Below are 17,800 nucleotides of genomic sequence, written 5' to 3' on the forward strand. Positions count from 1 at the left end.
GACTGCCTAGTCTGTTCTTGAACTTCTCGGCCTGCTTGTAAAAGTGACTTTCTGAAGCAGTTCTACTGTTTTGAAACCTGCCCACATAGTCATGGATGATTGATCCAAGGATAAGCCCTTGACCCAAGATGAACCTTCTTTATGAATATGGAATTAGGGCTGTGAAAGTTCATCTTCTCATTGGGCAGCTAGATCTATAAGATATAAATCTGAAAATATGATTTGGGGACCTTTCACCTACCAGGAGGACCTAAGAAACTGTGAAAGCACGTCTGAAAAATAAATAAAGTAGAAAGGAAAAGAAACAGAGAGAGAGAGACCTCATGACCTTGCATTCACTGTTTCTAGTACCTTCCTGAGATCTTGTCCTTGGATTGAATTCTTTCCTGCTTAAACTAGCTAGAATTGGTTTCTGTTACTTGAAACCAAGGGAGTCCTACCCACCCCTCCTTCCCCCACCCCCGCAAAATAAGGTTTAATACACATGAAGAATATTTTTTGTTAGCTATTGCATTTTATAGTAACTATAGAAAGAATACAAAACTTTCTCTCCCTTGAAAGAATACAACTAAATTTCACAATTCTCAAATTACTTCCTGAGACAAGTTAACATTGGTGGGCAGTATACTCATTTGCCAGTGTAAATATCCAGTTCTTTTTGAGTTTTTGAGTAGGCCAACACTTGATTTCATATATATATATATATATATATATATATATATATACACATTCATATTGGGAAGCATTCTTGCAAGCAGCAATGAATTTGTTTTCCAGTTCAGAAGAAAATGACAGGGTGGTAAAAAGCACTACGCTTATGTTCTACTTTTAAAAAGCACCAAGGATGAAAGAAATGTGTATCTTATGGCCCCCACTCTGAATACGCAAGAAAACCCTTGTCTTCTATTTTAGTTGATTGTTTTACCTTTCCAAGTTCACAGATAAAATGTGGCTAATTACACCAACTTGGTTGGCACTGTTTTCTAAGGAATTAACTTTGGAGTTAAAAGTGAAAGATCAACTTGTTTTTATAGGGGGAAAATTGTGCATTTAAACTAAAAAGAAAAACTGAGTCCCTAATCAATGCAACAGCTACAATTTGCAAAACTTCCCTTTTCTCTCAGTTCAGGAAGAAAACAGTGACAATGTCATTGCACTGAGGCTTTGCAGCATACTGATTTTGCGAAACCTCTCTCGCTTCTATGACCATTTATTGCTGTCTTACCAGATCCAGAACTAAGCACTAAATCCACACTTTCAAAGCTCATACCTCTATGAGGTAATGTATCATCCTGTTATGGGGAGGCTTCGCGAGATAAAGTCATTTTCCTCATTTATTTCCCATGGTTTTTGAGCTTAATAATGAATCACCAATTACTTCTAGCACTTGCCTTTTCATAAAATTCCATTTCTCTTGGGCATTCACCAAACTTCCAATTTGACAAATGCACATTGACAATTATCAGAGGCGTTTCCAAAGCAGACAACTAAATAGATGAGAAGTGAGTGGGTGTGGCTAGAAGTAGGTGTGGTTTGACTCCCACAAAGATGACTGGGTTTCCCCCGCCTATCTCTTTCCCTATTCAGATGTGGGAACTCTATTAAATTATAGTGTCTTTTGGCCTCAGTTTTCTCATCTGTAAAATGGTCCCTCCAGACTAGTAGACTTTGAAGGCCAGCTCCAGCCTTCAGTAATCAAAGTTAGCAGGAAAAAGTGGGCAGAAGCCTGAGTGTGATGTCCAGGGTTAATTGCCTGGCTATACTGTGTTGCCAGAGTTTCCAGAGCAGTTAGCAGTTCCACAAATGTAAGTAACTGTGTGATCACCCTGGATTCTTTTTCAACTTGGGCCCTTCTAGTCTGTAATTAAATTCTCTTTGGCAGTTTACCAGACCCAGGCGCATTGCCAACTTTCCCGGCAACTTTCTTGGAAAGCTCTGAAGGCAAATTCTGTTCCTGTTGTTTTGGAGTGAGCTAGGGCTGAAACAGGGTATACAGCTCCCTAAGTGTGGGCTGCAGCATCGTCAAAAATTCAAGGTGAACTCTAACCCCTTAAGAGAAGAACCAGGTGAAAAAAGCACAAGTAGGTTGAAGGCTTCTGTTTTGGTTCTCAAACCTAGACACACACATCAGACCTCCCTCGGAAGCTGTGAAACCATTGTAATACCCACGTCCCAAACGGACCAGTTATCCAAATCTCTAGGGGTGGATGCATGTTAAAAAGCTCCCCAATATGACTAAGGGCCATTCCAAGTTGAGGACCTTTTTGGGGAGAAAACAACCTGCTATGAGATCAACAAATCCATTCAGCCAAATTACAATGAAGCTTGGGAGGCTCACCCGTGTCCAGAAATCTTGCAGTCAGTGCGAGGAATCTGGCGGAGGGATCTAACAGCAAAGAAGGTTTTCTAGAAAGTTGCGTGCATCCTAGGAAACAGGAACAGTGTGGTCACAGCAGCAGCAGGCCTGGGGAAAGGCTGGGAGAGAACATTCTGGGAATAGAGAATGAGGGGTGGACTTTGGACCTGTGTGGGGAGGAGTTTGGAGCTGGATTAGGGTATTTGAGAGCTAGAAACAGGAATGGAGAGGCCTCTGCAGCCAGAATTGGGCCCTGGAAGCTGGGAAATTCCAGCATGAGTGGAGGGAGAGGGACCACATCTGGAGCTAGGCGTGGGAAGAAGACTGTAGGATGGAAATTGATCTTGGAAAAAAGCAGGGCGGGAAAGGGAGGCTGCAAAGACTAATCCTTTTAAAATTGCTGGTGACAAGCAGAATTAGGGTCGAAAGATAGGCAGCAAGGAAGCAAAGAGCAAGAAGGAAATGTACCGATGGTGCAGAGGTATTGCTTTGCTGTGAATTTCAGGAAACCAGGGACATGCACGCAGCCCTCTGGGCAGCCAAGCACAGTGGCGGGAAGATGGACGAAATAAAAAATCCAGGAAACTCAGGTTGCCTTTGTCAGGAAGGTTTGGTAGCTTCTTGGGAGTCTTCATCAACCAGACAGATTTGTATTTCCACAACTAGAGCAGTTAATTCTGAGTATGATATTCACAGCTTTGATTTGAGACAATATTCTTACTGGCGTCAAGGCACTTTTGTTTGACCTGTGTAAACACCAATTTTTCTACCTCTACAGTGTGTGAAGTCTAGTTTTTCTACCTGTTATTAGGGAAATGCCGGGTGGTTTGGTGACATCATCCTTTCAAGGTGTCTGTAAGTTATTACATAATAAACTTTTCTTTAAAGCTCTGGAGTCTTTGGCTCCATAATTATTCTAGGTTTCAACTCAGCTTTTAATGAGACTGTCCAAGAAGGATCGCTGGTAGCTGGTACTTTCTCACGTGGTAAAGAAGCAAGCCCCCAAAGAGAGTGTTAAACCTCAGATATTTCCTCAGGGGTAACCTTCAGGCCCTGAACTACTGTCATATTCACAAAACATTGTGGATTTCTCAATATCAAAACTCTTGAAATCACATGGCCAAAAAAATCTGACTCCAAACCATAGGGACTTTCTGACCCAGGGGCAGAATTTTCCTAACCAGCATTTAGTCATTTCATACTTAGCTACCGAAAAAAAAATTTTTTTTTATTACTAATGTTTTTCTTTAAGTATTACCTTCTTAATACAAATAACTCCACATTGGATTAATGTATAGACATTACATAGCCATATCAAGTTCCTCGTGCATGTACCCATGTTATAGACAATTGACAATAATTGCTTGGCAATGTGTTATTTAAAAGCCTTGTTAGGAGAAGATAATGAGAATTGCCTTGCATTCCCATCGGTTAAGAGGAAAATCCGTTCCAAAATATTAATTGTGATAGCTAATGTTTATTGTGTGCTTCCAAGGAATAAGCATTTGAAAGTACTTTACATATTATTTCAGTTATTTCTTATATCCAAAGAACTGCTATTTTTTCCCTGTTTATCCCTGATAAAGTTTGAGGCACCAAGAAATTAGAAAAATTGCTCAGGCTAACAGAATGTAAATGGTGTAAAAAAAGTTTTGAACTCAAGTAATATAACTCTAGTACTGTGCCCATAGCCTCTGATTATACCACCTTCTACTGGAGAATTCTTTAGCAGATGTATACGATGGAATATTAGTCAGCCATAAAAAGAAACGAAATTGAGTTATTTGTAGTGAGGTGGATGGACCTAGAGACTGCCCTACAGAGTGAAGTAAGTCAGAAAGAGAAAAACAAATACCGTATGCTAACACATATATATGGAATCTAAAAAAAAAAAATGGTTCTGAAGAACCTAGGGGCAGGACAGGAATAAAGACACAGACATAGAGAATGGACTTGAGGACATGGGGAGGGGGAAGGGTAAGCTGGGATGAAGTGAGAGAGTGGCATAGACATATATATACACTACCAAATGTAAAATAGTTAGTGGGAAGCAGCTGCACAGCACAGGGAGATCAGCTCAGTGCTTTGTGTCCACCTAGAGGGGTGGAATAGGGAGGGTGGGAGGGAGATGCAAGAGGAAGGAGATATGGGGATGTATGTAAATGTATAGCTGATTCACTTTGTTATACAGCAGAAACTAACACACCATTGTAAAGCAATTATACTCCAATAAAGATGTTAAAAAAAAAAAAAGAAATCCTGGTATTTCTGGAACAGATATATTGTGTTGTAGCAAAAACATCTAACACCTATCATTTTTTGAGGATTATTTGGAGTTTTACACAAATTGTCTCATTTAATCCTTAATAAGAGCTTTTTTTTTTTTTTTTTTTTTTTTTTTGCGGTACACGGGCCTCTCACTGTTGTGGCCTCTCCCGTTGCAGAGCACAGGCTCTGGACGCGCAGGCTCAGCGGCCATGGCTCACAGGCCCAGCCGCTCCGCGGCATGTGGGATCTTCCCGGACCGGGGCATGAACCCGTGTCCCCTGCATCGGCAGGCGGACTCTCAACCACTGCGCCACCAGGGAAGCCCAATAAGAGCTTTTTGAATTTGGTATAATTACACCCATTTAACTATGGTTCAGTGGTATTTTTTTCAAGGATAGTACAAAGAACTCCCATATAGTCTTCAAACAATCTCCTGAAATAGTAACACTTATTACATTATCTATCATTCTCTTTTTCTCTTCAATAACTACAGTAGGAATAAAACCAGGAAATTAACGTTAATACACTAATATTATCATATTCAAATTGCCTGATAATGTTCTTTATAGCAGAAGAAAATATATTGTCTGTAGTTGCCATGTTGTTTTAAGCTCCTTCAACATAGTCATTCCACAGTTTTCCACGACTTTAACACTTTAGAACAGTGCGGTCTAGTCTTTGCTAGAATGTTGTTAAATGTAAGTTTGTCTGATGTTTCCTTAGGACTATGTTCAAATTATGCATTTTTGCCTGAAAGGTCCAATGGTCATTTGTAGCACAATTAAAGTTACACAGCTAATTAAATTTGAGGCCAGGATTTGAATTTGAGTGAGAATCCAAAAGCTACATTCTCAACCTCCATTTGTAACATCATGAATAATTACAGAATTTCTCATACAATCTCTTTAACAAAGGATAATGACCTCTATAAATATCACAAAGATTTACTCTTGCATCTGCCATATTATAAAATGTGAAGGCAGGAAAATCAAATGGTATGATGGTATAGAACCTATTACAGGAAGTACATGTTTATTATCTATTACTTGGGGAATGCTATTCAAAAATTTGGATTAATATAAAACTTTACTGTATTCTGTATGTCTTGGATTATCAATTTTATGGTTCCTTACTTTACTTGCTTATTTGGCTTCTGTCTTCTTTTCTTATCCTAAAAAATTGTTACGTGATAGAAAATGTCAGTGTAATTCTATAGTACTTCAATATACACTAGTCATTTTCTAAAAAAACATAATATAAACATTATAAATAAACTGCACCACATTCCAGAAATTCAACTCCTAAAAGCTTTGTACACAGGTAATGATTTCTATATAATATCCTGCTCTTTTAATTATTTCAATATCCAACACGTTAGAAAAGTCGATAAAAAAATAGTAGCATGAGTCAATATTAATAAATAAACTTCCCTATTTCCAAAACGCTATACATCTTGGGCTAATTTTTCTAATGTCATTACTATGTTGTAAATTTAAGCAATACTCAATACTCAATTATCACTAACATTTTGGTCATGGGTATCTTTAAAAGCAAACAAGTTCTACAAATAAAAATTAAAATCTCCTGGCTACCCTTTATTTTAAAATTTCAGTTTATATACTCTTTCAAAATCACGATTAACTTGATTTCTATTAGTAAAAGTAAAAAGTCCCTGAAAACAAACATAGCTTCTCAATATAAACTGGTATTACATCTAAGAACACAAATAATTAAATGGTGTACTTCTATTAACTTAACAGTACTGTGTCTCAGATATCACCATACACTTTCAGAACCAAAGTCCTAGAAAATCCATGGCCCATTGAGAAGAAGTAATGACTGATACACAAGGACAAGTGACTATTTTATTTAATCCAGTGTTTTCAAGGATGTGGGTTTAGCTTATTAGTAGGTCACGACCAGTGTTTTAAAAAAACAAAATAAAACAATGGAGAATTTCTCAATATGTCATATGGTAAATGTAAATATTAATATGTGAAACTTTTGTTTTAGTATGTGTGCATCTTTTGTATAGTGTGTGGAAAGGAAAAATAGTTTATTTACTGTGACACAACCAAAGAAAGCTTGGAAGCCACTGGTTTAATCAGAATTCAAATCAACTCATTTTTCGCTGTTATTCCTATAGGTAACAAATGTGATGTATTTCATTCTTTATTAATTTTCTTTTGTCTTGCCTGTACTTGACATTTCTAGGGCCTTTTTCACAGCCCTTACCTACCCTCCCCCAGCAATTCACACAGATAAACACTTCACCTAGAAATGTTCCTCGCCTTCCACTCCAGCTTTCTCATAAAAATTAAAGCAGTTTCAGCCAGCACACCAGGTAGATACATATTGTAGATGTTAAGAGTTCTCTTCTTCCCATTGGCAATAATCTTTAGTCTCTTAACTGATGAAATTTGCCTCAACAAAATGTCAATTGGTCTAATTTGCTCACCCTTATATACTGAGTTCCTACCCCATGGTATGGGCTCTGTAAGTATTTATCAAATAAATAACTGAATGAGTTATTTATTAAATAAATAACTGAATGAGTTATTTATTAAATAAATAACAGAATGAGTTATTCGTTTAACTCACACAGACCTATGTGTGAGAGTGATCCTATCTACCAGTACACAGTGGCCTTTCTAAAACACCCCTCCCTACCAGACTGTTTAATCTGATTCTCACAGGACTCTTAAAGCATCCTCCCCTAGATTACACAATTAAAGGGGTAAGGGAGATAGAGGACTCTTCTTTTTTTTTTTTGTCTTTATCCTTTTTTTTTTAAACATCTTTATTGAAGTATAATTGCTTTACAGTGGTGTGTTAGTTTCTGCTTTATAACAAAGTGAATCAGCTATACATATATATACATCCCCATATCTCCTCCCTCTTGCGTCTCCCTCCCACCCTCCCTATTCCACCCCTCCAAGTGGACGCAAAACACAGAGCTGGTCTCCCTGTGCTATGCGGCTGCTTCCCACTAGCTGTTTTACATTTGGTAGTGTATATATGTCCATACCACTCTCTCACTTCGTCCCAGTTTACCCTTCCCCCACCCCGCGTCCTCAAGTCCATGTCTGTGGAGGACTCTCTTCTTGATTGAGATTATAATAGGGCTGGCTGCAGATTAAATCCAGCCAGCTTGGAAGTCTGGGATTAGCAGATGCAAACTATTATATATAGAATGGATAAACGACAAGGTTCTACTGTATAGCACAGGGAACTATATTCAATATCCTGTGATAAACCATAATGGAAAAGAATATGAAAAAGAATATGTGTAACTGAATCACTTTGCTGTAGAGCAGAAATTAACATAACATTGTAAATCAACTATACTTCAATAAAATAAATTAAAAAATAAATCCAGTCAGCAAAAATGGTTTATTTGGCCCACACATTTTAATCAATGTCTTATATTTAGATGGTAGAAATTCTCACATAAAAACTCAGCCTGTCTTGAAAGATCATAAGATCTGACGATGCCAGGTCTACAGTCGGCTGGAGCTGGGGTAGCTGATTCATTTTGATGAGTCATGTGTATACATCTTTTCTTCAGGTTTCCCTCCCTTAACAAGACTATGAGTTCCCCAGAATCCTCCTATTATGTTTTGTTTAGTCAGGGCTCAATATGTAGCATGAAGGCATAAATTAGGAGTGGGTCACAGTGCTTAAGGTCAGTTTTGAAGACGGCTTATATAACTATAAGGTTCAGTTCTCTCCTCTCCTCCTCACAGCATCTAGAGTTCGTCCCACAGAAATCTAATCTTAGCTCATGGTTCAGCTCTCCTTTCTGCCATAAAGCTGAATCTGCAAGCCTGGCCTGCTTCTTGGATTCTAACCAGAAATCACTAACTGTCCCTCTCAGACTGTGTCACAAGCTTACTCTGTTATCCAGCCAAAACATACTTTCCAACCGATGGCCCTGATTTGTTTTAACGCTACCATCATCCTACCATGCACATAACCTTGAAGCCTCAGCAATTTTAACTTCCTTTTTCCTCCCTCGCCAGTCACATTCAGCGAGTTATCAAATCCAGTTTACTCATTCTTCAAAATATTGAATGTCTCTTTTTTTTCTCTTCTCCTTCCTCTGTTCAAGGTCAAGTTTCATCATCTTGATAAACACTTAATTGCTCTCCTTACCTCAAGCCTTTTGCCTTTCCATGTAGATTTATTTATAATAGCAATGAATATTTAGCCAGTGTCCACTGCTGTCTGAGGAGTTAGGGATACAGCAGTAAACAAAAGTGAGAGTTGTGGCTTTCATGGATTTGTAATCAGTGAGGGATACAGCAAACAAACAAACACGTATATAATCATATAATGTCAAATAGTAATACATTACATGAAAAAATAGCTCATATGAGGATAGGGAATAATGGATTAGAGAGGTACAACTTTAAAAAAAATAACTGTAATTCTTTTAATGTTTAAATTCATATGCAACTAAAGGACACTTATTGCATATAGTTTCCCATATTAAACTTCCTGAAACATGTCACATCATGCCACTTCTCTACGCAAACACATTTAACAGTTATTTAATCTATAAAACAAGTGGGATATAGTCCAAAGTGGTTAGCTCAGGATTACTTAATCTGGTCCCAAATATTCTTTCTTGCCTTTAGTGGATAAACACAAAACTTGGTTAACTTCCTGGCTTTATGTTTTGCTACTTGATTGGCTTATTACCATCCTAAGCCTCTCCGAAGCACCCCTACCCTTCAGGTCCCAGTGCAAAAAAGCCCCTCTCCCTTCTCCCTGCTCTAGGTCACCCAGTATGACAGCAATCCACCACCTCATAATGAGCTGTCTCCTTGTGTTTATATTATATATTCCTAGGTGGATGGCGTACTTTTGAAAGATGACTGTATTATATTACTTTACACTCTTCTTAGTACTTTACAAAGTGGTTGGCAAACAAACACATGTTTGTTAAGTAAGTGTCGACCAACCAACTACATGAGTTGACCACAGTCAGCATCTGTGGCTCCAAGTGGGCACAGCCTCACATCATCTGCCCTTGGTGACATGAAGCCTATACCTGAGACAGAACCATCACTTGAAGTTTCCATTTGAATATGCCTTTTATTTTCCCCTTAAAAGCAGTATATCACTGTAATCCAAACAGATCTTACATCATTTTGTGTCTAGAATGAAAGGCCTTGCTTTATCAGGGTGTTAGCTCTCTACACTGGCCACAAGGGGGAGCAGCAGTTCTTTTCCAGGGACCAGAATGACTCCACACTTTTCATTCTTCTATAGTTAAGCCACCCCAATGTTCTGCTTTTGCCCATACTTGGTCCCATACATGTTTCTCTTTTTGCTTTTTCTCCTGAAGGTATTTCTCACAACCGAAAGGAAACTTCTTCTTCACCTTAAGAAATTTTATTTTAGTTTTCTTGATTCCATTTCTCTAGCTATTAAGAGTTTAATTTCCATTCGGATTCTTAATTCCTTACTTTCATAGAACTTATCAGCACTTCTGGAAAATAGTTACTGTTGGAAACAATTCAAGGGCAAATGAAAAATTATCTTTCAATCAATATCTGACATGGACGACAGGTAGCATGTGTTTTTGTCCCTCAGCTTACCTAAAGTATCGAGTGCAGATAGGTGTTTAATATTGACAAATAGGAAAAGCTCTTAAAGCGTCTTAAAACTGGATGTTCCAATACTCGACACATATACAATTCTAGAGTTAGCAGGAATATTAGAAATAAACTGGACCCAAACCTCATTACAAATAAGGACTTTAAATCATAGAAAAATCAAATGATGAGCTGAACTAGCTCAAGAGCTCATTCCATGAAGCTCCGTTGTCTCTCTTTTGATCATAATGTAAAACCTGGTCTATAGTTTAAACATAGAGATGAAATAGTTCTTTTACTAATCTGACAATATCATGCTAAGGATCATTATAAAAATGTTGCTTTGGGTTCTGAATACACAAAACACCTTACATCCACACATAGTGTGTTACCTTGCAGTTAAAGTTACTCAAGTAGATCTGTTGGTACTGGTTTGAGGTTCCAGTTGAGTGAGGAAACCAAGATAAATAATATTAATAACAATAGAAATAATAACAATAATAATATTATGTAGTGTGATTTTTATAAAGAAAACTATATACGTAAATGCATGGATAAAGTTCTGTAAGTGTATACAGTCAAAATTTTTAACCCTGATACTTACTCTAGGGAGAGAGAAGGGAGCAGGTAAATGCCTTTCAGGGAGGCTTTTATTTTACACTGCATTTACTTCCATAATATTAGAGTTTTTGCAACAAGCATGTATAACTTCTGAGTTTATGAGCATTTAAAAGGCAAAAATTAAAAATATAAAAGGAAACACTGCATTAACATTATTATGAGAAGAAAATTTTACTTTTATGAAAGGTCATTGAATTTGATTAAAAAACAAAGACATCCTTTATTTTCCCACTGAAAACATAGTCAGTGATTAACCAGCATAATAATAAGAGCTCAAAATTCAGTCCTAATGGTGGCTCCATACTGAGTTACGACTAACAAAGAATGGACTTGTTTTGCAGGACTGATTAAAAAATTCTTAGGAGCTACTTCCTAGTACATCAACTACATTAAATCTCCTATTCACCACAGTGAATGTCTTGAAGCGGTAAAGACATCTAGGCTTTATTAGTGCTCAAAGTTCAGGGTCAGAATTTTTTCACCCTCCACTAATACTTGGCCAGTGAGAATGGCCAAGCCCTGGAAAGCTACTTCCAGGCAGCCCTCTATAGACGTCTTACTAGTGTCTCCTTAATGTCCACTAATCCCCAGTCCGCTTTGTTTACTAAAATACAATTATGTTAATGAGTTTCTTTTATTTAAATATAGCTCCATAGTTTCTCCTTTCCTCAAATTAGGACGTAACAACATAAATTTTGAACCTCTTATATGTCTCTTGTCCTCTATATGATTTCGGAATCTTTTCTTAAAAGGAAACGTGTATCCATGGCCCTCCCCGACTCCTCACATTGCCATAATGGAAATGGTTCTCAGTCTCAACTCTCTGACTTAGAAGAGTATTAGAACAAATACTTCTAGCTCCTCTCTCTATCTGGCCATTTCTCTTTTGGATGAAGAAGTAGCTTATCAGAGTGGTGACTTCAGTTAGAATGTGGCCTTCATCTGTGCCATCTTTCTCTATTGGCTGAGATAACTGGTGTTGAAGGCCTTGTCCATGAGTGACCCCACCTCTTGTCTATTGTTCTTTTCCTTTTGGAGTGTTCTGTTCTCAAGTGGCACATACTTTCCTCCTCCAGCTCTTTTGTGTCTGTTTGGTACCTTCCTGTAGGGCATGTCTGCCATTCTCTAGATTGAGGAGATCAAATCCCAGTGAGAGGAAGCCCTACAATGCACTCAAGTTCAATATTTTAAGAATCTGATTCTGGACTTTGATTCCCACTTATCTCCTTGGGTTAGTTCCAAATTGTTTATAAACATAGGGGAAGATTTGTATGCATGCAACTCGTACTCTTCCCTGAGCTCCAGAACTGTATATCCACCTGTCTACTGTGTATCTTCTCTTGGGCATCTCAGAGTGACTCAAAATTGAACACCCAAACTTAACTCATAATCTTCTCGCTTGTGTAAAAATAAATTAACAAAATGCTGGTTCTCTTTGGAGCATCCCTTAGCTCAGCAAATGCCATTATCTTCTCTCTAGCTGTACAAGCCAGAAGCCAGAAGTCTTCCCTGATTTCTCTTCTCCATTTCACATATTTCACATATCCAATTCATCACATTTCCCTCCATCTCCACCACCTCCTCCCTATTCTTAAACAACCTCATCTCTCACCTGAACTACCACCATTGCCTCATAATTTGTCTACCCACATGTCTTCTGGGCTCTGTTCATTGAACTCACCATGTTATAGCCTGAGGTATTTTTTCCACGCCATTGATGGCATTCTATTTCTCTTTCAATAAAGACAAAACTCCTGGCAAAACCTGTAACAGGGGTCAGCAAACTTTTTCCTCTAAGGGACTATATAATAAATATTTTAGGTTTTCCTGGGCATAGTCTCTGTTGCAACTTTTCAACACTGTTATTATAATGAAAAACAGCCACAAACAATAAACAAATAGGGGGCTGTGGTCCAATAAAACTTCACATATAATCAAGCAACAGGCTGGGTTTGACACACAGGCTCTAATTTGCCAGTCTTTGTCCTAAAATGTTCTGCATATTGCACCCCTAATTACCTCTCTATTCTCTCATACAGAATATCCTACTGTTATTGCCATTCCAGTGCTTATTTCTTGCTTTTATACTTAACATATTCTTTCCCGCCACAAGGCTTTCACCGATGTCCTTCTCTCTGCCTGGGTTGTTCTTCCATCATCTCTTCACCTGGTTAGCTCTTATTCCTTCTTCAGATCTTGGCCCAAAGAAGCCACCTGTGGCCTCCCCGTCTTTGTAGAGTCTGTCAGAGCCTCCTAGATCCTTCCTCCAGAGCACTTGTCAAGGGCAATTCTTATTTCTGCAATTATCCGAGTAATGCTTGTTATCTCAACATCAGATAACTTCCACTCCCTACCACCAACTGTGAGATCCAGAAAGGCAGGGATAGTATTTTCCTCTTGTTTATCATTGCATCCCCAGGCCCCGGTGCCCAGCACATAGTTAGTGCTCAGTAAATTCTTGCTGGTGGACTAAATAAGTGAATGGAGGCATGGATGAATTATTTCTACTCTCACCACCACTAGCTTCCAACATCCCATGGTGACCTGTGTCTATTTTCTCAAGTCCTCTCTTCATAAATTGTCTCTAGCAATGTCTCTCTCTCTCCCTCTTTCCATATCAATCTCCCTTTTTTCTGCACACTTGGAAGAATTTCTATTGCTGTTAATTTATCTCTCTGTCCTTTACATATATCTGTCTTTTCTGGTGAGTGTTCTTCTAGCTTTCCTTTGATCCCCAAATGCTCATGCCACAGATTTGTCAGATTTCTCCAGCCAAAAACCTCCCAGAACACATTTGTAGTATAACACGGTTGCTTTTATTCACTTGTTATAATGAGGAAGAACACGCCCTTTGAGAAACCTTGGAGGCATCTCAGTGAAAGGGTGTAAGAAGCGACTTAGAAGATTTGGACATACGTTTGGTGATCTTAGGAAGAGTTCAAGGAAGTAGGCCTTTTGCTCTGGATTGATTGCTGCTATCAAAAATTAAAGATAATTCTTTGGGCATCTTAAAAATTATTTTCTAGGCAGTAGAGAGGAATGGTGTACAGCTAAAACTGTAATTGGTCAAAAGGCAATAGTTACTCATAGTAGCCAGATAAGGGTAACATCTGGTCTTTTTTATCACTTGGGTAATGTCCTTGTTTTTGTCTAACACATAATTACAGGAGGTTCTTGTTTTTGCCTTGATCCAACAAAATCACAGTGTGGCCTTGTCTGGTTTTGGCATTCTCTGAAATTATTTCCATTCAATAAGAGAATACCATGGCTTAGCTGTGAGTGGCAGGCCAGCTCCTAGCAGCACAAGGCCTTCTTGTAGTGGCAGGGAGTCCCTGGCTTTCAGAAGCTGCTGATCTTTCTCTCGGAGTGAGTCCTCTGATGGAGGAGTGGGTATACATGAAGGGTGTCCACACATACGAAGGTTCTCTATGCCTCATTCTGTGCCTGGTAGTCTGTGCAGGCAGGCTGACCTTGGCTAGCATGGATTAGAATTTCAAGACTGAATACTTCTGTTTATCATTTTTCATTGTGTCCTAGTTGAAGAGTCACATTAAGTTATGAAGTTAGACAAATAAAATTCCTCACTTAATGAAAAATGCATGGAATCCTTTGGCCTGTGCTCACTATTATAATCACAGATAAGAATTTGAAAGTACAACAGCTCTCAATTATCTCTCTCCAGTACACAATTTTTAAAAAATCTCTTGAGTAATTTTGCAAAGATTGTCCATATGATATTGACTGAGAAGACAAACAACTGAATTCTGGAAAAGAGCCAGCCCACTAGCATTAATTATTGACTGCAGCCATTGGCCCTGGGTATGAGATGTGAAAAGGATTTATGAAAAGAAGCCAAGTGTAAGGTGCAGCCTGAGGACTGTGATAAGGAAGGATCTGCATCCTGTATACAGAGTTTGAGGTTTCATATTAATATTAGATGGTTCTTGAAACAAGAGTTGCATAAGATTGCATTGGCTGATAGGAGTAGAAAACCTGATTCACCCAAATCCCTCTGAGATCAGTGAAGCACAAATTATGAAAGTTTCTGGAAGTCTCTGTTCAGTACATATTTCTGGGAGAAGAGTTTTGATCGTATCTGAGGTTATGCAAAGGCAGTTATCAAGGCTGAACAGAAGCAAAACACCAAGTCACTGGTTGGACATACAACTTCTTGGTTGGGGGAGGTGGTGTTGAATTTGAAATAACTTTGTAAATTTCAAGAACCACACACATATGATAAATTCATATTAGTATCATATTAATTATCATTCAATTATATTAAACAATCTACAGATGTGTAAATATTGGCCTGTGTGTGATTACCTGTAAAAGAGAACATTGAAAATGTGGGTCCTGATAGACTGCTTATGGTCTATCAGCTAATTTCCTGATAGACCATAAGCAGTCATGCTCTTCAGGGGGCTTAGGCTAGAATAGAATAGAATAATAATATAACATAATGCAATACAACACAGTACAATACAGTACAAATCTGCAACACTCTTTTTTTCTTTTAAGCTATTGAACTCAAAGTCTTCACTTTTCAAGTCTTGTATAAATTTTCAAAATGGAAATTCAGTATTACGGTATCAGATTAATTTACACTTTAGTATACAAATTGCTTTGTAAGAGACATTTGATGTTTAAGGAAACTTTTTAAGAATAAGCTTTTGTCAACACTATTTCTTTGAGGTAGAAAGTTGTATTTTGCCAAGAAAAACCAGAACTCAAATGTTGGCTTTATTCATACGACCTATAAAGCTGCCAAGCTGTGTTCTTCTGTCTTTAGAATTACACTTCTTTCAAGAAAATTTAAGTTAATGACTAAGTTGTAACATCCTTTTCTGTCTACTAAAACCTTAATTAGCAAAGCGATTCTCAATAATTAAACACTACAGTATGTTCTATCTTTAGAAGAACTGATAAACCTAAAAAATCATGCTCTAATATTTTTTAACCATTTTAAATTTCAAGTCAGGTATTTCATTGGCTTGTTAGATTTGAGTGCATAATTTATCTTTATTCTAATACACTTGTGTTTTGTTTTGTGTTTTTAGTTTGGAAACCTTTACATCATTTAAGAAACCAAAGCATTATTGAGCTCAACAACAAATGACGTTTACACTGAATATTTTGTGGCAGGCACACCTGAGAACATAGGATTCCTGATTTCCAGGCATGGGCAATTTCTACTGCTTTTCTGGCATTCCCCTCTCACTCACTGGCAACCCTGGTTGCTCTGGCCTCCCTCTCCTTGTTAACGTGAATTAGATAATGTGACATCCCAATCATGAATTTAGAAGCATTAATATTTTTAAAGTATAGTTGCCAAAATAAACTCCCCAAACCAGGAATGACTATTTATCAAAAATGATGATGATTCTTCCTCAGATATATAATTTTTTAAACCATATATATTTCTTTTATTTCTTACAGGGTATTAATTCCATATTTCAGAAGAAAAGAAAATAAGGGTTGATTAACTGCAAATTTCAAGTGCAAAACTTGCAATTTTGCCCATATTCTTGACTACAACTGTATCATGAAATGAAAATAATAATTTCCAAAGAAAAAGAAACAAGTGTTTAAAAGTAATAATAACCACAATTACAAATTCTGTAGAACCACATATATACATGCAGCACTAAGAGATATCTTTAGATCCCTTTTTTAGATGATTCCATCTATAATGGGACAAAAATATATAATAGCTACCAGAATACATGCTTCATTGTTTAAGACTTATTAAATCATTACAAGCAGATCTATGAATAAGGCATTGGAATCACATGAGGACATGAATCACTACGTCTTTAAATTTAAAATAAGATTAGGTTCTTATCCAAAGAATTAAATATATATATAGTATTTCATATACAGGAGATATATATATTATATATGTATATATATTTGCATAGAAATATACTATATATGTGTGTGCATATATATATACACACACATATATATACATATCCTACATGGAAATATATAGTTATCATAGAATATAAAACAGAGAATATCAAAAATTGTTACTAGAGACTAAGGAAGGACATTTTATCATGACAGAAAGGGTTAGAAAAAGTTAAGAACTGGAAGGAAATCAACCAATAATTTTTGAATGCTAAGAATGCAGAAAGGTTTTTTCTTCTTATTTCTTGTGTTTCCCTATTTTTTAGAATCAGCTGGGTATTACTTTTACATGATTAAAAATTCTTCCAGAAAAAGCAGCAAATAATTATTTGAGAGGATTAGCAATTTAAAATAGTAAATGTAACTCCTATATGATCTGAAAATTGCAACCCTTGTAATTTCAAGGTTAGTAGTCAGTTTAGCATTAAAATGGCATTAGTCAGTTCAGCATCTTAGTAACATAAATAATAATTTCATAGAGACAGTAGTGAAACATTTCTATCAAATTAAAAAAATATATCAAATCATGTCTCAAATGACACAGGAACAAATCACTGGAGTATTGTATCATTTCCATAATTTGATGTAACAATAACAAATAGTAACATGTTAATAAAATTCACCTAACCTATGTAAACAATGCACACACCCATATTTATAATAGACAAAATAACATAACTTATTGACATAAACAATTACAGTTATCTTAACAAGAATAATTAAAATTTGAGGGAGCTACCTTCTGAAAGACTAAAACCCCAAAGTATTTTCCACTTTAAAATTTTGGGTAGGTAACAGAGCTTCACTACTGGGTCTAAATCTATTTCCCAGTTAAGTTGACTCTAGCAACGGGCTTCTGTCCTCTGAATAAGGGTATGGGCTCCTAGTGTCTGCATATTGAGGTGATCCTCTCATTTCACTGGGAGTACCTACATGGGATGGAACAGAATACATTTTATCTCCTTGACTATATCTGATTTGGGAACCAGTGAGTTGAGGTACCAGGATCTGCATTGCAAAAGAAAGGCAAAACGGCTTGAAG

The sequence above is a fragment of the Leucopleurus acutus genome, assembly GCF_964270905.1.
Source record: "Leucopleurus acutus genome assembly, chromosome: 7".
In the NCBI taxonomy this organism is placed as follows: Eukaryota; Metazoa; Chordata; class Mammalia; order Artiodactyla; family Delphinidae; genus Leucopleurus; species Leucopleurus acutus.